General features: G+C 36.7%; 1 protein-coding gene across 8 annotated transcripts in view; it reads right to left on the reverse strand.

The window, feature by feature from the left end:
* USP54 (ubiquitin specific peptidase 54) overlaps positions 1 to 19,585 on the reverse strand; it is a 130,226-nt gene that overhangs the window by 85,136 nt on the left and 25,505 nt on the right. The window contains exon 1 of one of the 8 annotated variants that reach the window (XM_074232842.1): positions 5,939 to 6,851. The exons of the other annotated variants lie outside the window; for them this stretch is intronic. The gene's annotated coding sequence lies outside the window, so the exon portion shown is untranslated. Of the gene's footprint in view, positions 1 to 5,938; positions 6,852 to 19,585 lie in introns of those variants that run through there. 8 annotated transcript variants of the gene reach the window in all.

Raw genomic sequence — 19,585 nt, forward strand, 5'->3', positions numbered from 1 at the left:
AGTGTCACCCCTGTCTTTTTTTATTTCAGCTAAAGCATAATAAATTCTGCTCTAGTCCCTTATTTCAATTCTGTATGAGTCTCCTGGAAACAACATATTGAGGGGATTCTGATTTCTCATCTTTTGTAATATTCTCTTCCATTATATGAGTTCATCCCATTCACAATTATGACCACCATGTATTTTTCACTATCCTATTCTCTTCTGTTTATTCTTTTTTCACCCTATCCCTGTCTCAAAATTATGTTTTGATTCTGACCATTTAATCTACTCTTTTTTCTTATTTCCCTACCATCATCACTTAGTCCCTTTCCCTCTTATATTCTTGCTCCCCAGTTGGATAACATGAATTTCTATATCCAAATCTGGTGTGTGTGTGTGTGTGTGTGTGTGTGTGTGTGTGTGTGTGTGTGTGGGTGTGTGTGGGTGTGGGTGTGGGTGTGTTTTGACTCAGTTCAAACGAGATCCCTTCCACTGTAAAAATTCTTCCTTATGCATTTCTCTTATGCGAGATCAATTTTCCCTTTTTCTTTCTTATTCTTCTATTTTTTTTGAGATCATTCCAACTTAATAGTCTCATATCCATGCCTTTTATGGTCTAACTGCCCTAATGATAATAAAGTTCTTAAGGATCACATGTAAACAGTTTAACTTTATTGAGTCCCTTAGATTTCTCATGTAGTTCTTTTGATCCTTCGCTTGAGACATATGTTTGAATGTCCAATTTGCTATTTAACTCTGTTCTTTTCACTAGGAATGTTTAAAAGTTCAATATTTATTAAATATTCATTTTCCCCTGTAGCCTTACATTATTCTTACTTCATTTCTAGCTGTTCCTTTTCTTTTCAGAATATCATATTCCAAGCCCTCTCTTCCTCTATAGTAGTAGCTGCTAAATCTTATGTGATCCTGCCTGTAGCTCCATGGTATCTGAATGGTTTGATTTTTTTTTTTAATCTGCTTGCAGAAGTTTCTCCATGACCTGGGAGTTTTGGAATTTGGCTATACTAGCCTGCAGAGTTTTCATTTTGCAAAAGGTAAAGACATAATGGAAAGTGTAGAGGTAGAATTGACAAGATTTCACAATTGACTGATTTTTGTGAAGTGAGAGAATGTGATGACCTGAAGAGAACTCTGAGGTTGTGAAAGTGGGTGGCTGCGAGGAAAAGTGGTGTCCTTGACAAAAATCAGCAAGCTAGAAAGAAGAGGGCTCTGGGGAAAAAAAATTCTGTTCTGGGCATATTGAGTTTAAGATGCCTATGCAATTCAAAAAGTCTACTAGACAATTAGTGATGTGAGACTGAAGTTTAATATAGAGATACCAGAATTGGATAAATAAATCTGAGAGAAAAATAAATTTGCATAGAAGTACATACTTATGGAAGTTAATGGGGTCACTAAAAATTATATAGAGAAGAGAGCCCTTGTCCTGGACTACTTACAATTAGGGAATGGGATAGGGATAATCATCCAAGTCAAGGAGATAATGAAGTGATCAGATTGCTAAGAGAAGAATCAAGAGAATAAGATCAGGAAAATCCAAAGAGCTGTTTGTATCTTAGGGGAGAGGATCATCAACAGTGTTGCTACAAAGAGGTTAAAAAGGATGAGGATTCAGAGAAGGTAAACTGATTTGGCAATTATTAAATCAAGGCCTTGACCCCAGGATGACAAAATAATTTTCTTTCTTTCTTTACAGAAATAGGGAAAGATGGATTTGGAATACTATATATCGTTAAGTCTTGGTTGACTGATGTAAAATGATAGTTTGAAGAGAAAAGGAAGGTCAAAGGAGGATTTTTTAAAGGATGGTGAGGTTTTTCTGTGCTTGTAAGACAGAAAAAAATGAGATAGTAAACAGGTAAGATCAGTCAATTAAAGAGAAAGAGAGGTAAGGGGATCAGATCTTCAGGAAGAGATGGGAGGATATGGATCAAGAGTGCAAGTAGAGATTAGTCTTGAGGAAGAGAAGGAGCCCTTCTTCATTAAAGTCCAGTGGAAAGAAGAAGAGAATGAAATTTAATATCAAGACATTTGGAAGAGAGTAGGGGAGAAAATGAGTTCACTAGGAATGGTCTCTATTTTCATAAAACTCGGATCTATTTAATTGCACTAAAGACTTGACATATTTACTACATCAGGTGACACTATTAATGCAGAATGACTTCATATTGGACAGAGAGCTGAAGTTAAAAGAGCTGAGTTAAAATTCTGCTTCATATACTTACTTGGTTTTGGGAGCCTGGGCAAAGTTAACTAACCTCTACAATCCTCAGTATCTCCTTCTATAAAATGGCACCCATCTCACAAGGCAAACCTTAAAGCAATCGTATGGCAGCTATTAATATGATCACTAACGATCTGTCCCAGGTCAATAATAGTATTCCCTTCAAAGATACAGATCACATCCTTTTTCATATTAAGAAGATACTTTGCATCAATTTCAATTAATTTAACATGTGCTCTCTGAACTTTACCAAGGTTGGTCCATGACAAATATATAGCCCATCATCTCCCTAATAACTAGAGCTTGAACTCCCTCTAAGTGGGCAAGGGCATTCAAAAGCTCAAGAACACATCTCTGACATAAGCCAACAGATGATGCTTTTAGTAAACGCAAAATTAAGGAAAATTATAACTGGAAAGTATAAACTTCCCAGGAATAGATAAGAGTACTAGGCCATAACTCTCAATTATACTCAGACAATAAACATATATTAAGAGACTACTATGTATAGGTACTGGTCTAAACATTGTGGAGACAGGCCCTCAAGATCTGGGGGAAGATAAAGAGTCTGATTTGAGAGGTAGTGGATTTAAGATGTCTACTGGACATTCAGTTAAAGATGTTTGAAAGGCAGTTGGAAAGGTGAGACTGGGGTTCAGGAGAAAAATTAGAGCAGGACAAGTAGATCTGGAAATCATCAGCATTGAGATAGTCACTAAATTCATGGGAGTTTCACCTAGTAAAGTAGTAAAAAGAAGCACAGAAGGGGACTCAGAACATCACCTGTGGTTAGAGGAGGTGTACCAGAGGAGGATCCTGCAAAAGCAAGGGGTTCAAGCCAGATCCTTGGTTACCTTAACACAAGCAGAGAGAGATGGAAAGTAGAGTTCACCAGGAGACAGTCTGGCCCCTCCTCACATGAGGCTAAAAATCAGGCTAAACAAAAAAGTTTGTATTAGACACCCAGCATAGGGGAAGTAGTTTTAGTTAAGATGCAAGTTGCAGCAGGAGATGGAAGGCTAATGGTCAGAGTATGAATAGTGAGAGAATAAACCCATGAATCTTCTTTTTGTTATTGTAGGGTGCTAACCCTGTTAGGGTCCAGGAATCTCCCCATAATTCAATTTAGGGGGACCTCTAATTAACATCAAGGATAACACAACAAGGGTTTAAAAAAAATGCACCCTTTCCAACTCCCAATGTCTTTCATTTGTCCAAACTAGGCTATTCTTATTTCTTCAGGACTGCAGCTTGATGAATACTAAATACTGAGGAGCCTTCAGTTTTGTCTTTCAGTCTATGTTGAGGACATCCTCTCTAGTTCTCAATCTTTGTCAAGTTGAGACTCACTAATTCAGTAAGGATGAGTAGAGAGTAGAGGAGAAAAAAAAGATACCTTAACTATACCTCCTACTACTTCCACATCTCTCCCTCTGGTCCCACTAATCCATAAGAATAAAACATAAGAATTTATTGTATATGTACAAAGTCATATGCATAACAAAACAAAATATCAAGGGAAAAAACCAAACCATTTGAAACACAAATCGCTACTTATTATTTTAGCTTTCAAAAAGAATTCAGTTTTCTGATATTACCCATCATTATCCATTACTCAGATATTCTTAAGTTGTATCTTCACTTCCATTATTGTTTCATGATAACCTAAGGGGAAATGGAATTCTACTTTATAATTACATATAATTTTCATACCACCAAAACTAACAAATCAATTAAAAGTCTTACTTAGAGAAAATAAGTGGTAGCAATAATTCATTAGTTTCCCAGGAATCACCAAAGAAAACTATTACAGTTATCTTACAACACAATCTAATCCTACAATCTAATGCCTTTAGAAGTGGTTTTTCACTAAATTTTCCTTTTATAAGGTCTTTTTTTGTTTTGAACAATCTTAAGTGTAACTGAGTTCTATTTATAAACAGATGCAAACAAAAGCAAGATCTCAAATGTATTTCAGCATAAATTTAACTGTGGGAGGGAGGTAGGAGGAGAAGACATAGCCAGCTTAACTCATTTCTGATGAGAGAACAGTAGTACTGACTGGTACCACACTCCAGTGTAAGTGAACAAGCACATGACTAGGAAAGTAACAGAAGTCACCAAAGAAGAAAAAAAATTCCCTAAAAAAGAAAAACAAAACAGAAAAAAAGAGAAAAATTAGAATTAGTGAATATTTATATAACTAAAAATCAATGTTAGTGCATTTTGGAAATTCTAAAAATATGGTAGAAAGGGTGAGGCAGGTTCATGTCCTAGCTTCAACATTTAGGAGCTATGTGACCATGGACAAATAACACAACCTTTTAGCATCAGTTTCTTTTCCTGTAAAATGTAAACAATAATACTGCTGTTCTCTACCTCACAGGGTTTTTGTGAGGAAAATTATCTGTAAGTTGTAAAAAGCCACCTAAGTACAAGCTATTTGTAAGTTACATCTTTTTAAACTTTTTTCAATCAACAAGCATTTATTTTCTCTCTGTAAAACCTCATTTTTTTAAAGTTGATTCTCTCCCAAAAGGTGGGTCCTCTTCAAGTCTTTCAAAATTGTATGCCTTTATAATGTTTTACAGTATAAATTGTTTTCTGATCCTGTTCATTTAATTATTCATTGAGTTATATATGCTGACAAACTCCTACTTGAATAAAAACTAAAAGACTTTACCAACAATAAAATCACACCTGTGATTGTTAGACACCTGTAACAATTCCACACTCCCTCATCTACCACAAAGGGACTTTCTTCAGCATTGCTTCTGGTCAACATGGGTTTAAACATGGGGAGGAAACATCTTATAATCCAAATGCTTGAAATTTCAGAGCAAAAGCCTCCAAGTGATACAAAACATTCTGTTTGTACATCAAATATTGCTTTAGAGGATCAAAACATATCTTAAAGAACACCATTAAAAAGTCCGTTAAGAAAAATATTTCTCTCCCTCTAAACTCTAACTGAAAATATGTTCATTAAGACAACTTTACTTTGAAAAATGGCCCACAAAATAGCAGGTGTTACCAAGTAAAGCTATCTACTCATTAAAAATAAATCTGAGAAAGCATCTGCTATTCTGGAATACTCAGCAAACCATTTCTCCAAACTGACAATATATTGCCAAAATCTGTGAATTTCAACAACAACATTCTGCTGCTAGAAAAAAAAAGATGATTATAGAATATTTTATTTCTGCTCTGAAATAGGTCCTCCTTTATTTTTGTATATAAATGCACAAAACAATAAAAAAGAAATCACAGATAACTATACATAAAAGGACAATTTTTTTTAAAAATCAATCCTTGATTTTAGCCTTCATTAAATAAAGGAAACCTATTAGGAGTTAAAAACACTCTAACAAATGAATCCCAATTCCCTTATCTTAGTAAGTGAGTCAGGGCCAGAAAGGGAAAAAATTTTCCCTAAATATTAATAATGTAAAAATGAAGTCTCATGTAGAAGGCAAAAAAAAGACCAAAACAAAGTTTTAATTCTCCTCCCCACCCACAATACAATAAGTGACTGATCTTTACTTCCTAAAGACAGTCAACTTTTAGTGCCAGTTATAGTACTCACAGCCATCAGCAGTAGAGGATGGGGGTATTCCACCCTTCAAAAAGTAGAACTGCCATTATGATATAAATGGTGCAGTACAGTACAGGGGAAGAAACAGAGCAGTAAAGAGGGAAAGGGTTGAGTACCTGCAGCCACTAACAAAGGAAAACTTTGACTCCAAGTAGCTAGGGTTTTCCCCAACAGGAAAGCTGCAAGCAGAGCAGTCCTTTCTACCACCCACCAGGACTCTGAACTGACAATGCAAGATAAAGACAAAAAGACCAGGCCACTAATTAATTATAAACAAAATAAACTTAAGGAACTAACCACTGAACCATGAAAGGGTACATCACAAACTTTATTAGCGCCCTGAGTAAAACAATTTATGGAGCGATTTCCTCTGGACGTATTCCTGACCACAAAGGTCTTACAAGCTTTAATGAAGTTTATGAAGAGACAATTTAAAGAGAAAGGACAATCACAAAAAAGAGAGAATCAAAGGGTTAGAAAAGACCTTTGTAGTGATTTAGAGTAGCCTATACCATAAACTCCTACTTGTATTCAAAATTTCAGGATTTTCTGGGTTTGATTTGAATTAAATCTCAAGTCACCAACTCCCCACTCCAGTTATCTAAAATAGTTCATAATGCCACTGAAAAGAAGTATACCATTACACTTAAGAGATCCAATTCAAAAATTATTCTCCAGCCAAAGGCAATATCACAAATATGAAAGGCTCCACCTCTCTGTAGCTCTTTCTACCAATGATAAGGAGAACTGTAAGTAAGAATAAACAGCAGATAAGTGATACAATGAATAGAACATGGGCCCTGGAGTCAGATGAATCTGAGTTCAAATCCAGTCTCAGATATTTATATGATACTGAACAAGTCACTTGACCCCAACTGCTTCCATAAAGAAAAAAGGAAAAGGGTGGCTAGGTGGTGTAGTAGATAAAGCACCAGCCCTGGAGTCAGGAGTACCTGGGTTCAAATCTGGTCTCAGAAGCCACTTAACCTCATTTGCCTTGCAAAAACCTAAAAAAGAAAAGAAAAGAAAAAGGGGAAAAAGGTGTGTTGTGTGCTGGGTGGGGGGGGGGGGGGGGGGGGGGGAATAAAAAGCCCTAAGTTTCTGCCCTCCAATACATTCTCAATTGAGTCCCAAAATTTGGACAAAATACACCTAAAGAACCTACCACATACTAAGTACAAGGGACTCAAATACAAAAGTAAAACATAAGCCTTTGCCTTCAAGGGGATAGGGCAGAGAGAGAGCTTAGAGTGATACACAAACGCTTCTCCCTTCTCATGTTAGATTGCCTGTCTTTCAGTTTTATTTAGAAAGGTCATTTTTATAAGCACAGTAAAGACAATGTCAAAACCAATGCTGTCAGCAGAGCTATAATCAAAATTATGGCCTCTAAATTTTTATATGTCCCAAAAATAAAAACTGGCTAAGGAAAAAATTTTATTAATTTTTTTTTATCATTACATAACCAGATGCTACACTTGACCACAGTCATAAAGCTGTTGGATTTTACTCATGAAATTAAACTAAAGGAAATTGGACCTTTGGAAGCACAAGACAAGATGAAGTCTTAAATCTCAGTCCTTTGCCCTGAATTCCCCTCAACATTCTAGGCTAGCTTCCCTAGTGCTTCTCTGCATATAAACTGAAGTCCCAATCTAAGCATCTTGGTGTCTGTTTGATTGATGGAAGCTTTCAAACAGCCCAGGAAGTACAGAGGAGGAGACTAGAAAGAAGCCAGAGGGCCTACAATATGAAGTGCTTCCCTGAGTTGCTGGCTACCACAGCTGAAACACAGCTGGGTCCTATTATCTTTCATATTTCCATCAGGTTAGGGAGAGTACAGAGAAAAAAAAAGAAACAATAAAAACAAGGAGAAGAGAGATCTGGAAAACCTTGAAAATATCAAGAAGAGACAAAAAGAAGGTCAAAAAGAGCAGGACAGGGGCGGCTAGGTGGCGAAGTAGATAGAGCACAGGCCCCGGAGTCAGGAGTACCTGAGTTCAAATCTGGCCTCAGACACTTAATAATTACCTAGCTGTGTGGCCTTGGGAAAGCCACTTAACCCCATTTGCCCTTCAAAAACCTAAAAAGAGCAGGACAGTTTTGAAAGCTACAGGTTGAGCTCATTATATACTTAAAAAGAAAAGCAAGCTGTTGTACATAATAGAAATCTATAATTTCAGGTACAGTCCCTCTTCTGTCCTATTATGTAAATGGAAATGCCCATTTTATTTGGCATCTGCTAAGTTTAGAATAAAAAAAATTTTAAGTAATAAAAGAAAAAACAAATTTTAATCTCAAAAAATAATGAAAGCTTTCCTGAAGGATCATTACATCTGACAATATGTTCATGTTCCCCTTTTCCCTTGAAATTCCAGCTCAGCCCTATGGTTTCTACTTCCTCTTTTATAATTCAAAAAATAAGAAAAAGCAAACTATCACAGGGTTAGGGTTAGATGAATGGCAAGCTATCTATAAGAAGGACATTTGTTATTATGTTAGTTAGGAGTCAGTAGTGATACAACTGAAAGACAGTTGGACTTGGGAGAGGAGGGTTCAAAATCTATCTCATTACAGAAACAGAAGTTCAAAGTGGAAATAGACTTGGAGTAGTCAGTCCAACCAAAACCTGAATATGAATGCCCATTCTAACATACTCAATAAGTCTCTGCTGAAGGATCTCCAGTAAAGGACAATCTATGATTTCCTAAGGCAGGTGATTCCAACTGTGAATAGTTCATAGTGAGGAAATTTTTCATGACATCAAACCTCAGTTTGTCCCAGTATTCCAGTATGGCTCCTGGTTTGGACCTTCTGCTGCCAAACAGAAACAGGTCTACTTGCTTATCTCCATGACAACTCTCAAAATGCATAAAAATAGCTAATACAGTCCCTCCAATTCTTCTCTAGGCTAAATGCCTTCATGTCCTTCATTTAGCCCTGACCTTCCACTGGGTACTCTTCAACTTATTAATTTTAACAACCTTCTCAACATGATTATGTGATCTGACCAGAGCACAGAAGATCCATTACTTTCTTAAAATTCAAAATGGTATTATCTTTTGTGTCTATCACATTACACTAACAACTCAAATTAAGTTTACAACTCACTGAAATCATAGCTATCTCTGTTTAACTATGCTTCCCCATTTTATAAGTGGAGCTGAAATCTGAAATCAAATCTTCAGCTTTATTCCTACTAAAGTTCAATCTCAGTCTCTAGCCTGTTGAGATATTTTTGGATCCTAAGCTCATCATCAGAGGGTCTGCTCTTCCTCCCAGTTTTCTTACCATCAGCAAATTTGATATGTATCCCATTTTTATCTTTACTCAAGTCATTGATAAAAATGTTAAACAACTCAGGGATAAGAACAAGCAGGCCTCTGGGGCATACAACTGAAGACTTAAACAACCACTACTGCCTTTTCTAGAACAACACAAACTATCTCCTTAATTATGTAAAGTTTACAGAATTTTCTCAGAAAAATTCATATTAATTTGGTCTATACCTTGCTCAACTCTATTCATTTCCATTTTTTAAAACCTGGGATAGGGGCAGCTAGGTGGCCCAGTGGATAGAACACTGGTCCTGGAGTCAGGAGTACCTGAGTTCAAGTCGGGCCTCAGACACTTAATAATTACCTAGCCCTATGGCCTTGGGCAAGCCACTTAACTCCATTGCCTTAAGAAATCTTAAAAAAAAAAACAAAAAAAGCCTGGAATGGCACACTTCACTAGTCCATGATCTTTCAATTATTATAGGCAGTGGCTCTGGCATCACATTGCCAATCCTTTCAGTGGCTATAGCTGTGGTTCATTTGGGTCAGGGAACTTGAAATCATCAAGGGCAATCAGGTACTCTCATCAATTTTACATATATATATATATATATATATATATATATAAGAGAGAGAGAGAGAGAGAGAGAGAGAGAGAGAAACAAAGGAAAAAGAGAAAAACTGCTATGTATAATGTTAAAAGGCTAGCTATATATTGGTTAAATGATTTATCACTGCTCTAGATTCTGCCAAGAGTGAATTCTAGTACAAATATGCACAGTAAAATACCCTCTCAAAAATCATTCAGACATAAAAGTTTACATTTCATATTCAGAAAAGCAAAAGAAGGCATGCAGGCCTAAGTAGGCTGCCCATGCATTTGACTTTCTTCTCACTTTACTAGATCTAAATACTAACCCTAACTCCTAAAAAGACAGTGATGTCATCCAGCTGCTTCTGTTTGCAACTGTCATTGTGCTGACTGAATTATGTCCTAGAGATGCATTTTTCATCATAGACTCCTCTAGGTGTTGAACAAAGAATGGACCTCTTCTTAAAATAATGCTTTTAAATGCATGAAATATTTAAGATCACAAAGATGAATTATACTGAAATGTAATTATCAAAACATTTATAAATAACAAGCTCATGAGTTTATTTGATAAAACTACAAGAAAAATCTGGAGGCAGTCTGGTAGAAATTAGGCAATTACCAACGAACACCTCAGAGTAAACCATACTCCATAATAAATTCTAAATGGGTATTAATATTAACATTAATATTAAAGATCATCCAATAAGAAATATAATAAATGAAGTATCTTCTTCACAAACAATGCACCTAGTAAAAGAAAGGAAGTGACTAAATGGGGGGAAAAAAATCTTTGTATCAAATTTCTTTGATAAGAGTTTCATATACAAGATATATGAACAATTAATGATAAAACCAATAGCCATTCCCCAATAGTTAAGTGATCAAAGATTATGAACAAACTACTAAAAAAAATTCTAAAGTAGTATAGTGTCACATGAAAGAATGCTCCATATGACTAATAATAAGAGAAATGCAAATCAAAACAATTCTGAGATCTTACTTCATGTCCTAAAAATATGACAACATATGACAACAGTCAAAGCTGGCAAGGCTGTGGGGAGATACACAGACAGATAAATTGTTGATAGAGCTGTGAATTGGTTCGTCATTTTGGAAAGCAATTTGGAATTATGCAAAGTGGCTAAAAATCACTGAGATGCCATTGCTTAGCTTATAACCCATAGAAGTTAATGATAAAAAGAAGGTCCCCATAAAGTCCCCCATTCAATAAAATATTTATTGCAATACTTTTGTGCTAAGAATTGGAAACAAAGTAGATGTCAATCAAGGGGGGAATGACTAAACAAATTTTGATATGTGAATATAGCAGAATATTATTTTGCTATTAAAAAATCAATGTAATGAATACAAAGAAGCTTAAAAAGATCTATTATATGAACTAAAAATGACAAATGAAGTAAGCTGAGTCAAGAAAACAACATACACAATGATCACAATAATATTATTTAGGAAGAACTATACACATGCACAAAAAAATAAAAATTTTGAAAAATTTTAGAGAACACACTGATTTCAAAAGAAGAGAGATGAGAGGATGAGCTTAACTCACCTCCTTTTAAGGAAGTGGGAGTCCATAGATGTTGCATATTGTACCTGTTTTCAGACTTTTCAATACTCGTTGGTTATGCAGATTTTTCTCTCATCTTTTTCTTGTCTTAAAAACTATTTGTTATTTGAATAGCTTTCTAAGAGAGTAATACTGAGGACAATGATAATGGTGTAAATATAACCAAAATGATAACAATAAAAACATTTTTTCAAAAAAACAGGAACTGCTCTAAAACACTGTAGAGCCTCCTAAATGAAATCTATAATCACTCAAGAGAATTTGGCCTAACTTTGTTAGGGAAAAAAACACATGAAAAATGCCTCCGATGATATACAATTGAATGGATAACCCATACAGTTCATCTGTCCACATATGTCTTGGACAACCACTGCAATTGGAGGAGAGCAGATTATATTACTTTGGGTAACAAGATTGTACCAATTTATAGGCAAGTTTTCTCATTTGTAAAAGGAGGAAGTTGGATTATATGATATCTAAGGGCTCTTCAAAGCCATATCTACTACTACTCTATTATCCTAGGACTACTCCTTCCTTACCCCCTTCTCTCCACTCCCTAACCCTCAACCCCCAGACACACTTTCAAGTTCTTCATTCAAATCTACCAAGATTTGTGAAAAGCACCTTTTGGATAAAGGGCAATGGTAGCAGTCAGTTTTCATTTTCCAAAACTCTACAATGAGCAATGAGTGTCGTTGCTGAGTTTTAACACTTTCATGAACTTGCTTTTCTTTATCATAATTTTTCTCATTTCTTTGTTTGGAAAGGGGAATTCAAAATGTGTTAAAAATGAAAGACAATGAAATTCACATTCACTCTTCTTAATAAGGTTTACAATCTTCCTCCAACTACTGTAATTCTGACCTGTACAATAGAAGGCTTTATTTACTAATAGCTGTAAAACTCTTTTCTAATTTCTACCACTTTGGCAAATAATTTACATATATTTGCATATATAGTTAGCATGTGTAAAGCAAATAAACTCCCTGTACTATGCATTTTATAGTTGAATAGATAGATTCAACAAGCAAATAGACTCCCTGTCCAATGCATTTTATAGTTGAATAAAAGGATTCAACAATATCCATTCAATATCCACACACACACACACACACACACACACACACACACACACAAAGTCATAAACCAAAAGAGATAACGCTAATTGCTTAAGTGAAATAAAGAATGCCATTGTGAAGTCTAAAGAAGAAAAGATTAATTATGGCTGAGAGAATAAGGAATGACTTCATGGTCTGAAAGAATGCTGGGCACATGTTTGCTCAACAGCATAAACATTCCTATTATTCTGTCAAAATCCTTCTGATTTGAGGGCAAGTTAGAGAAGTCTCAAAGTAGAGAATTTCGAGAGAGGTGGGGGGAAAAGGGCACTTCAGGCATGAAGAATGATAGGAGGGAGGAAAATAGAGAGCCTGCACAGGAGGACAAGTAGCAGGAAGTAGCTGGAACATAACATAGGCGGGTAAGTCAGGGAAGAGAAGGTTGAAAACGCTGAGTGATACCAAATGTAGAGGATGGTCTTAAAAGCCAGTATAAGAATTTAAAATGTTCTCTGGTAGACAACAGGAGGGATGAGAGGGAAGAAAAAGCGAACATTTACGGCTGATTAAGGGGTTAATGCAACCATCTAGCAACTATTGGGTCATGACAATGATAAAAGAAAGGGAAGCATGGACATGAGAAATATTTTGGAGGCAAAACTGATAGGGCTTGGCATTTGATGGATGGGGCACATAGAGTAGGAAGAGTCAGAGAACCTACATTTATATAAAGATAGGGTCTGAATATATTTTCTCTAAAGGTTGTCCCAGGTTCCCAATCAAACATATTTTTTTTTTGCCCCATCTCCCCCAACATTCTAAATTTTACACAATTTCCCTTTTTACAAAACCAGGACACGTGTGTTTTAACATCTCCACTTTTAATTAAGCTCAAGAAAACAAAAATTATTGCCACCTGGTAATAGAGAGGACTTTAAATATGTAGCATTCCTCTAACATTCCTTTGACATCATCATCACTTATATCAGAACAGGAAAATAATTGCCATGTGCTTTGGTACACTATAGCCCTTGAAGTAACAGGACCAGGTGGCATTGCTAATGGTGGCACATCTATCTATATCAGATATCACACACTCACCTAAGCAGAAATAATAAGACAACTCAAATGCCACATGATTCAGTGGACTGCCTGAGCAGACAATCAAGGTAGCCAAAAAAATGATGGAAACATCATTGTCAGTCACAAACTGTCAATCTGTCAAAACTCCTCTTTGTGTGCCTTACACATATGTCCACGTAGCACACATTAATTTGAGATCTTCAGATCATTTGCAGGATAAATAGTCTATCTACACTCAAGAGATGGATGCCAAGGTTTTTAGTCCATCTGAAAACAAGGCAAAAAAAAGGTGATATCAAGTTGAATCCTGGGGATCTATGATAGGAAAAGAGCCCTTTAATGAAAATATCCTAACTTTTGTTAATGGACACTATAGTCTTCTAAGTACACAAAACAAAAAAAAGCTAGTTTATGCCATTAAGGCAGCTTAATGTTTGTAAGGAGCTTACAATCTAATTGGGAACAAGAGATATACAAAGGAAAAAATGAAGATCAAATTGTAGGCCTAGAGTCCAGAGGGGCAGAATTTCAAAAAAAATAAAATGACGAAGTTGGGGATGGGGAGAAATTCTTATTTGTTCCAGTTATTGCTGGGGGCATTTGTATTTCTGTGGATGAGAGGAGGCAGCAGGAAGAAAACACAGGCTGCTACTGTCCAGCTAGAGAAACCCCTTTTTTCCCCCCACTACTCCCTGTCACTAACCACGCTCCTGCCCAACCAGTGCACTCCACTACTAGACTAGAAGGCATTCCAAAGATCTTTCATCTCTGGTTTCTGAGTCAATGACTGCAAGACTTTCTACCTTACAGTCTCTCATAAGTATCACTGTCTTCCCCTCCCCCAGCTTCTGTTCCTGCTCCCTATTCTTTCCCTCCCTACTCTGGGCTCCTCAGCCAACTCCTGGATGCCTCAGAATTCAGCATGAAAGCACTTAAAGCATCCCTCCCTCTGACCCTTTCAGGGCCTATGGCAGGCTTACAGTCCATGTCAGAGGCTTCCATAACTGGGCTTCTATACTTCACAGATAATCAAATTCAACAAACTAAGTACTTAACATACATACAAGTCAGTGGGGATATGCTATACAAATGATTAAAAGGTGTTCAGAATATAATATTTTTATGATTTAGTATAACAAAATGCTAAGGTAGGGTGGCTAGGTGGTGTAGTGGATAAAGCACCGGCCCTGGAGTCAGGAGTACTTGGGTTCAAATCCGGCCTTAGACACTTAATAATTACCTAGCTGTGTGGCCTTGGGCAAGTGACTTAACCCCAGATGCCTTGCAAAAACCTAAAAAAAAAATGCTAAGTTAAATAAAGTTTCTCCTCCAAAAGGAACTCCCACAAATATCAAAATGAAGCATTTTTTAAACCTTTTACTAGGCAAAGAAAAGACAAAAATGCAATGGCTGCCCTCAAAAGTTTCCTTTCCAATAAGAAAGACAAAATGCAAACAACTATTTCCCTACAAAATTCAGAGCAGATAGATGGTAATCTCGGATGGAAAGAATTAAAAGTGGGAGAAGCCTGGAAAAAGAGTTCTTCAGAAGATGGAACTTCAAAATGAAATCGGTGAACATTCAAAAGAATTTGGTCTAACAATCTACATTCAAAAAATCAAATGGATGAAAATTGCTATGCTATGCAGTTGAATGGACAAGTCTGGAGCTGTCTCTCAGTATAGATCTTGGCCAGGCACTGCCAACAGATAGTAAGTTGGATCACACTGACAATCCTGGTGCATGGGGGCATTTAATAAATGCTCATTGACTACTAATGGTCAATTAATGTTGTGAAATTAATTAATAAGTGAAGAAGCCTTAATTACATGCTTACTCTGGACAATGCAAGGGGCTAAATGCTAGGACATCCATCAAACAGCAAGACGGCCCTTCCTCTCAAGGAACTGACATGCTAATAACACATCTACACCCTTCCTGTTTTTTAACAAAAGGAACCGTACTAAAGCATATAACGATCCATAATGTAGTAACTTTCGGCTACTTTAACTATTTGTGTATTAGCAAGGATTCAATTGTGATGGGATTTTGTATGATGTAGCTAAACAAAGCTCAACAAAAATAATTTAAGAAAATAATTCATATACAAAACAAAATGTAAAAATGCAAAGAACAAAGCCAGTATACTGCCATAAACTTAAGGAGAGGAAGATCATTTCCAGCAATATGAAGGAAGGGTAGGATCAGGAAATTAAAAGATTCACTTGGGTGAAAAACAACTGCAACAGGCTAGAGGGGGTGAGAGAGAGAGGTTCTAAGTATTCCTTTAGAAATTGCAGGTAGGGGTGGCTAGGTGGCATAGTGGATAAAGCACCGGCCCTGGAGTCAGGAGCACCTGGGTTCAAATCCGGTCTCGGACACTTAATAATTACCTAGCTGTGTGGCCTTGGGCAAGCCACTTAACCCCGATTGCCTTGCAAAAAAAAATCTTTAAAAAAAAGAAAGAAAGAAAGAAATTGCAGGTAGAGGGGTGGCTAGGTGGTGCAGTGGATACAGCGCTGGCCCTGGAGTCAGGAGTACCTGAGTTCAAATGCAGCCTCAGACACCTAGCTGTGTGGCCTTGGGCAAGCTACTTAACCCCACTGCCTTGCAAAAAAAAAACAAAGAAAAGAAATGCAAGTAGATGGAAAAAGACAGGGGGTGAGACTGTAGTTGCTTAGTTGTTTTCAGTCTGTCCAAATCCCTGTGACCTGTTAAGGATTTTCTTGGCAAAGACACTAATGTGGTTTGCTATTTCCTTCTACAGATGAGCAAACTGAAGAAAAGTAACTATTTGAGCTTTAGCCAGATGATGTGGGAGAGTTCTCTCAACTAGGAGGAATGTGACTTCTTCGGAAGGGTGTGCCCACCAGGGATCAAAAACTACAATCAAAGATAGGAAGCCAAACTGAAAGCAAAATTTATTAGTATGGTAAGGAAGCTTGCTGAAAGCAGATTCAGTTTCCTAGGGTATAGTTTTAGTTACAATAACTTTTCAGGCCTATTTAAAGTACACAACCAATCAGCAGTATTCTGAGGCAACTTAATATAGGTTAAGTATGTCATAGCAGAGAAGGGTAGAGAAAGGGGTAATCAGCAAAAGGAAAAAGGAAGGTTTATAGGGAAAAGGTGCTATGTAGCTGTCAAGATGTATTATCAGAACAAGAAAACACTGCCAATTCAAAGCAAGAGGACAAGGAAAGGTGACCAAATACTTTCACAACTGTTAAAGGAGTACATTTAATCTAGGAGCATAGGGTTGAGTAATCTGCAGGTGTCTCTTATCTAAGAATAACAGGTGTTAGCACAGTGAATAAAACCATCTGATTTACTCTGTCCTTACTTTACTTCTAATATTTTATTTATCACTAAGCTGAGTTAGGGAATTTCCACTGCCAATTAATCAAAATGTTTCAAATGACTGTATTTGTTTTTCTTTTCCTATGCAATGATAAAATACATGAAGTGGAATGGTGTGGAAATAAGGCTAGGAAAAGTAGATTAGGGATAGATTACAGAAGGCCTTGAATGCTGAGTTAAGGAGTTTGTATTTTATCCCAGAAGCAATAGGGAGATAATGAAGGTTCTGAATCACTATAATCAATGAATCAAACTTATGCATGAGTGAGATTAATTTGGAAGCAAGATGAAGAATGATCTCTAGGCAGGGAAGATAAGAGTCTGTAAAAAAAATCTTCAAATTATTCCAGAGAAATATAAAAAGGGAAGAGACTGTATTTCCCATTTTATAGATAGGGAAAAACCAAAACCTTTACCGGTAAAGATGAATATATATATACTTTAAACAAGTTAGGAAAGTCACTAAAAATGAAATCCTATGCTATCAGTTATATACTCTTTCCATATGGTTTCATTGTTTTGTGTTACCCATATCAATTTTAAATAGGTTGAACAATCTCTGAGGACAAAGTCCAAATCTTATACTCTTAATATTCAAAAGCTTACCTTCTGAACATTCAAAAGTCCAAAGCTATCTCACATCCAGCCCACCTATTTTTTTTTCCAACAGGCTGTTTAAAGAACAAAAAACTAAAAAAAAAAAAACCAGAAAAATACTTTGCTGACTGTAAACCTGGAAGAAAGCCTGACCAAACTCAAGTTTGCCACTGGCTGAGTTCCCTTGAGAAGAAACCCATTACTGTCATTGAAGTGGTGTTAAGGAATGCCTGGACCTGAGCAACAGAAAGTCTAGTTGCTGATTAAAAATACCCTCAACACCTAGCCCTTTACCAGGCCCTAACAAAGCAGCAGCCTTCTAGGCAAGGGTCAGAGGGTAAAAGGCACATCCACCAATAACTCCAAATTCACCAAATCTTCTCTTTCATCACATTCAATTTGGATCAATGTATACCATGGAAACAATGTAAAGATTGGCAAATTGCCTTCTGTGAGAGGTGGGGGGAGGGAAGTAAGATTAGGGGAAAAATTGTAAAACTCAAAACTAAATAAAATCTTTAAGTAAAAAGGAAAAAGGATTCACCAAATCTTAACTATACATTACGTGCAAGACATTATGCTCTCAGGGATATAACATGAACACAAGGAAATTTGGAGAGTGAGAAAATACAAACATCTACTTCATTCATGCAAGTAGTCATTTCAAATTTTTGGTGAAGACTACAAAATGGTCATGGAAACACAGGCCACTGGACTAAGTCTCCAGGAATAACAAAACACAGTAAGTCAATCAATATCTTACTGAGCACCTATTATAAGTAGGTTGTTCTTTGTACCAAAGAGTGAATACAAATATAAGCAAGCAAGCTATCTCAGGCCTTCTGGAGTATATACTATGAAAGGAAAAGACAGTATAAACAGGGCAGCAGTTGTCAGGGTGGAGTATTTTAGAAAGGGAAGTCAAGAAGAAATGAAGATGAAAACAACAAAGGAATTGACAATGATAGCCTTATAATGATGAAGGAAAAACATGAAAACTCAGTGGCATTGATTTAATGTCTACTCTCAAAACCAAATCTGCAAAGGGGATGGAACTGAAGGGGTATGAGAAAAGACCAGGGAAGCTAAGGTGAAATATTTCAATCTGTTGCCAATCTTATTTGATTCTACCTCCATAGAATTTTTTACATAAGACCCTTCTCAGAAGGTCACCACCTTCACTGTTCAAGCTACTGTACTAGTCCTGTGTGTCTCCTGACCTCATCTCCCTCTTCCTTCTACAAATTATTCTCTACTGAGCTGTCAAAAGTAATTTTCCCATAATTAGTCAGACCAAGACAGTCCTCTGCTCAATGATCTCCAAAGGCTCTCTTCTGTTTGGCCTTTAAAACTTGGGAGATTTTTAACATCATTCATGGGCTATACAAAATTATCAACTTAAAAATTATCCTGCTATATTTGGTTGAACACTTAACTAATTAATTCCTAAAAGACTCCTAGATTTATTGACCCTCAAGTCCCACCTACAGCAGCACCAGACCAAATGATTTCAGGGGCTCATACAGCCTGCAGGAAGCAAAGTCCCTGCCCCAGCTTTAAAGCATTTCACCACCTGGTCCCAAATTACCTTTGTAGTCCTCCATCTTCACCTCCATCCATTTCATCCTTAAAAATGGAGCACAAAGGCGTTTTTTTTAGTGTGAAAGTTTTCTTTCTCCCTTTGTTTACTGTCTTGCTCAACTGAATGGAAGCTCTCTAAGGACAAAGACATTTGCCCCAGTACATGTGGCCACTTAATGTCTGTTGATGGACTGATATATTTCAAACAAAACTTATCAAAAAATGTTTGTTAGAAGAGGGAGTGATGGGCGGCTAGGTGGCACAGTGGATAAAGAACCAGCCCTGGAGTCAGGAGTACCTGGGTTCAAATCCGGTCTCAGACACTTAATAATTACCTAGCTGTGTGGCCTTGGGAAGCCACTTCACCACATTGCCTAGCAAAAACCTAAAAAGAGGGAGTGATGACAGTGACCAGCTCTATACAAAGAGGTTTTCATCATCACCTTGAAGGATGGACAGGATTCAGAAAGAGAACAGTCATGGGAGAGGAAAGAGGGAAAAATATACCAAGTGTGTTTTGGTTAAATAGCCCTGGCTGATTGGGCCAGAGCTCTGAGGGAAGAGAATCTACAGAGACTGTTGTAAGTTGACAAGAGCCATGAAAGAGAGGCTATTGATTATAA

The sequence above is a fragment of the Macrotis lagotis genome, chromosome 4 (assembly GCF_037893015.1).
Source record: "Macrotis lagotis isolate mMagLag1 chromosome 4, bilby.v1.9.chrom.fasta, whole genome shotgun sequence".
NCBI classification, from domain to species: Eukaryota; Metazoa; Chordata; class Mammalia; order Peramelemorphia; family Peramelidae; genus Macrotis; species Macrotis lagotis.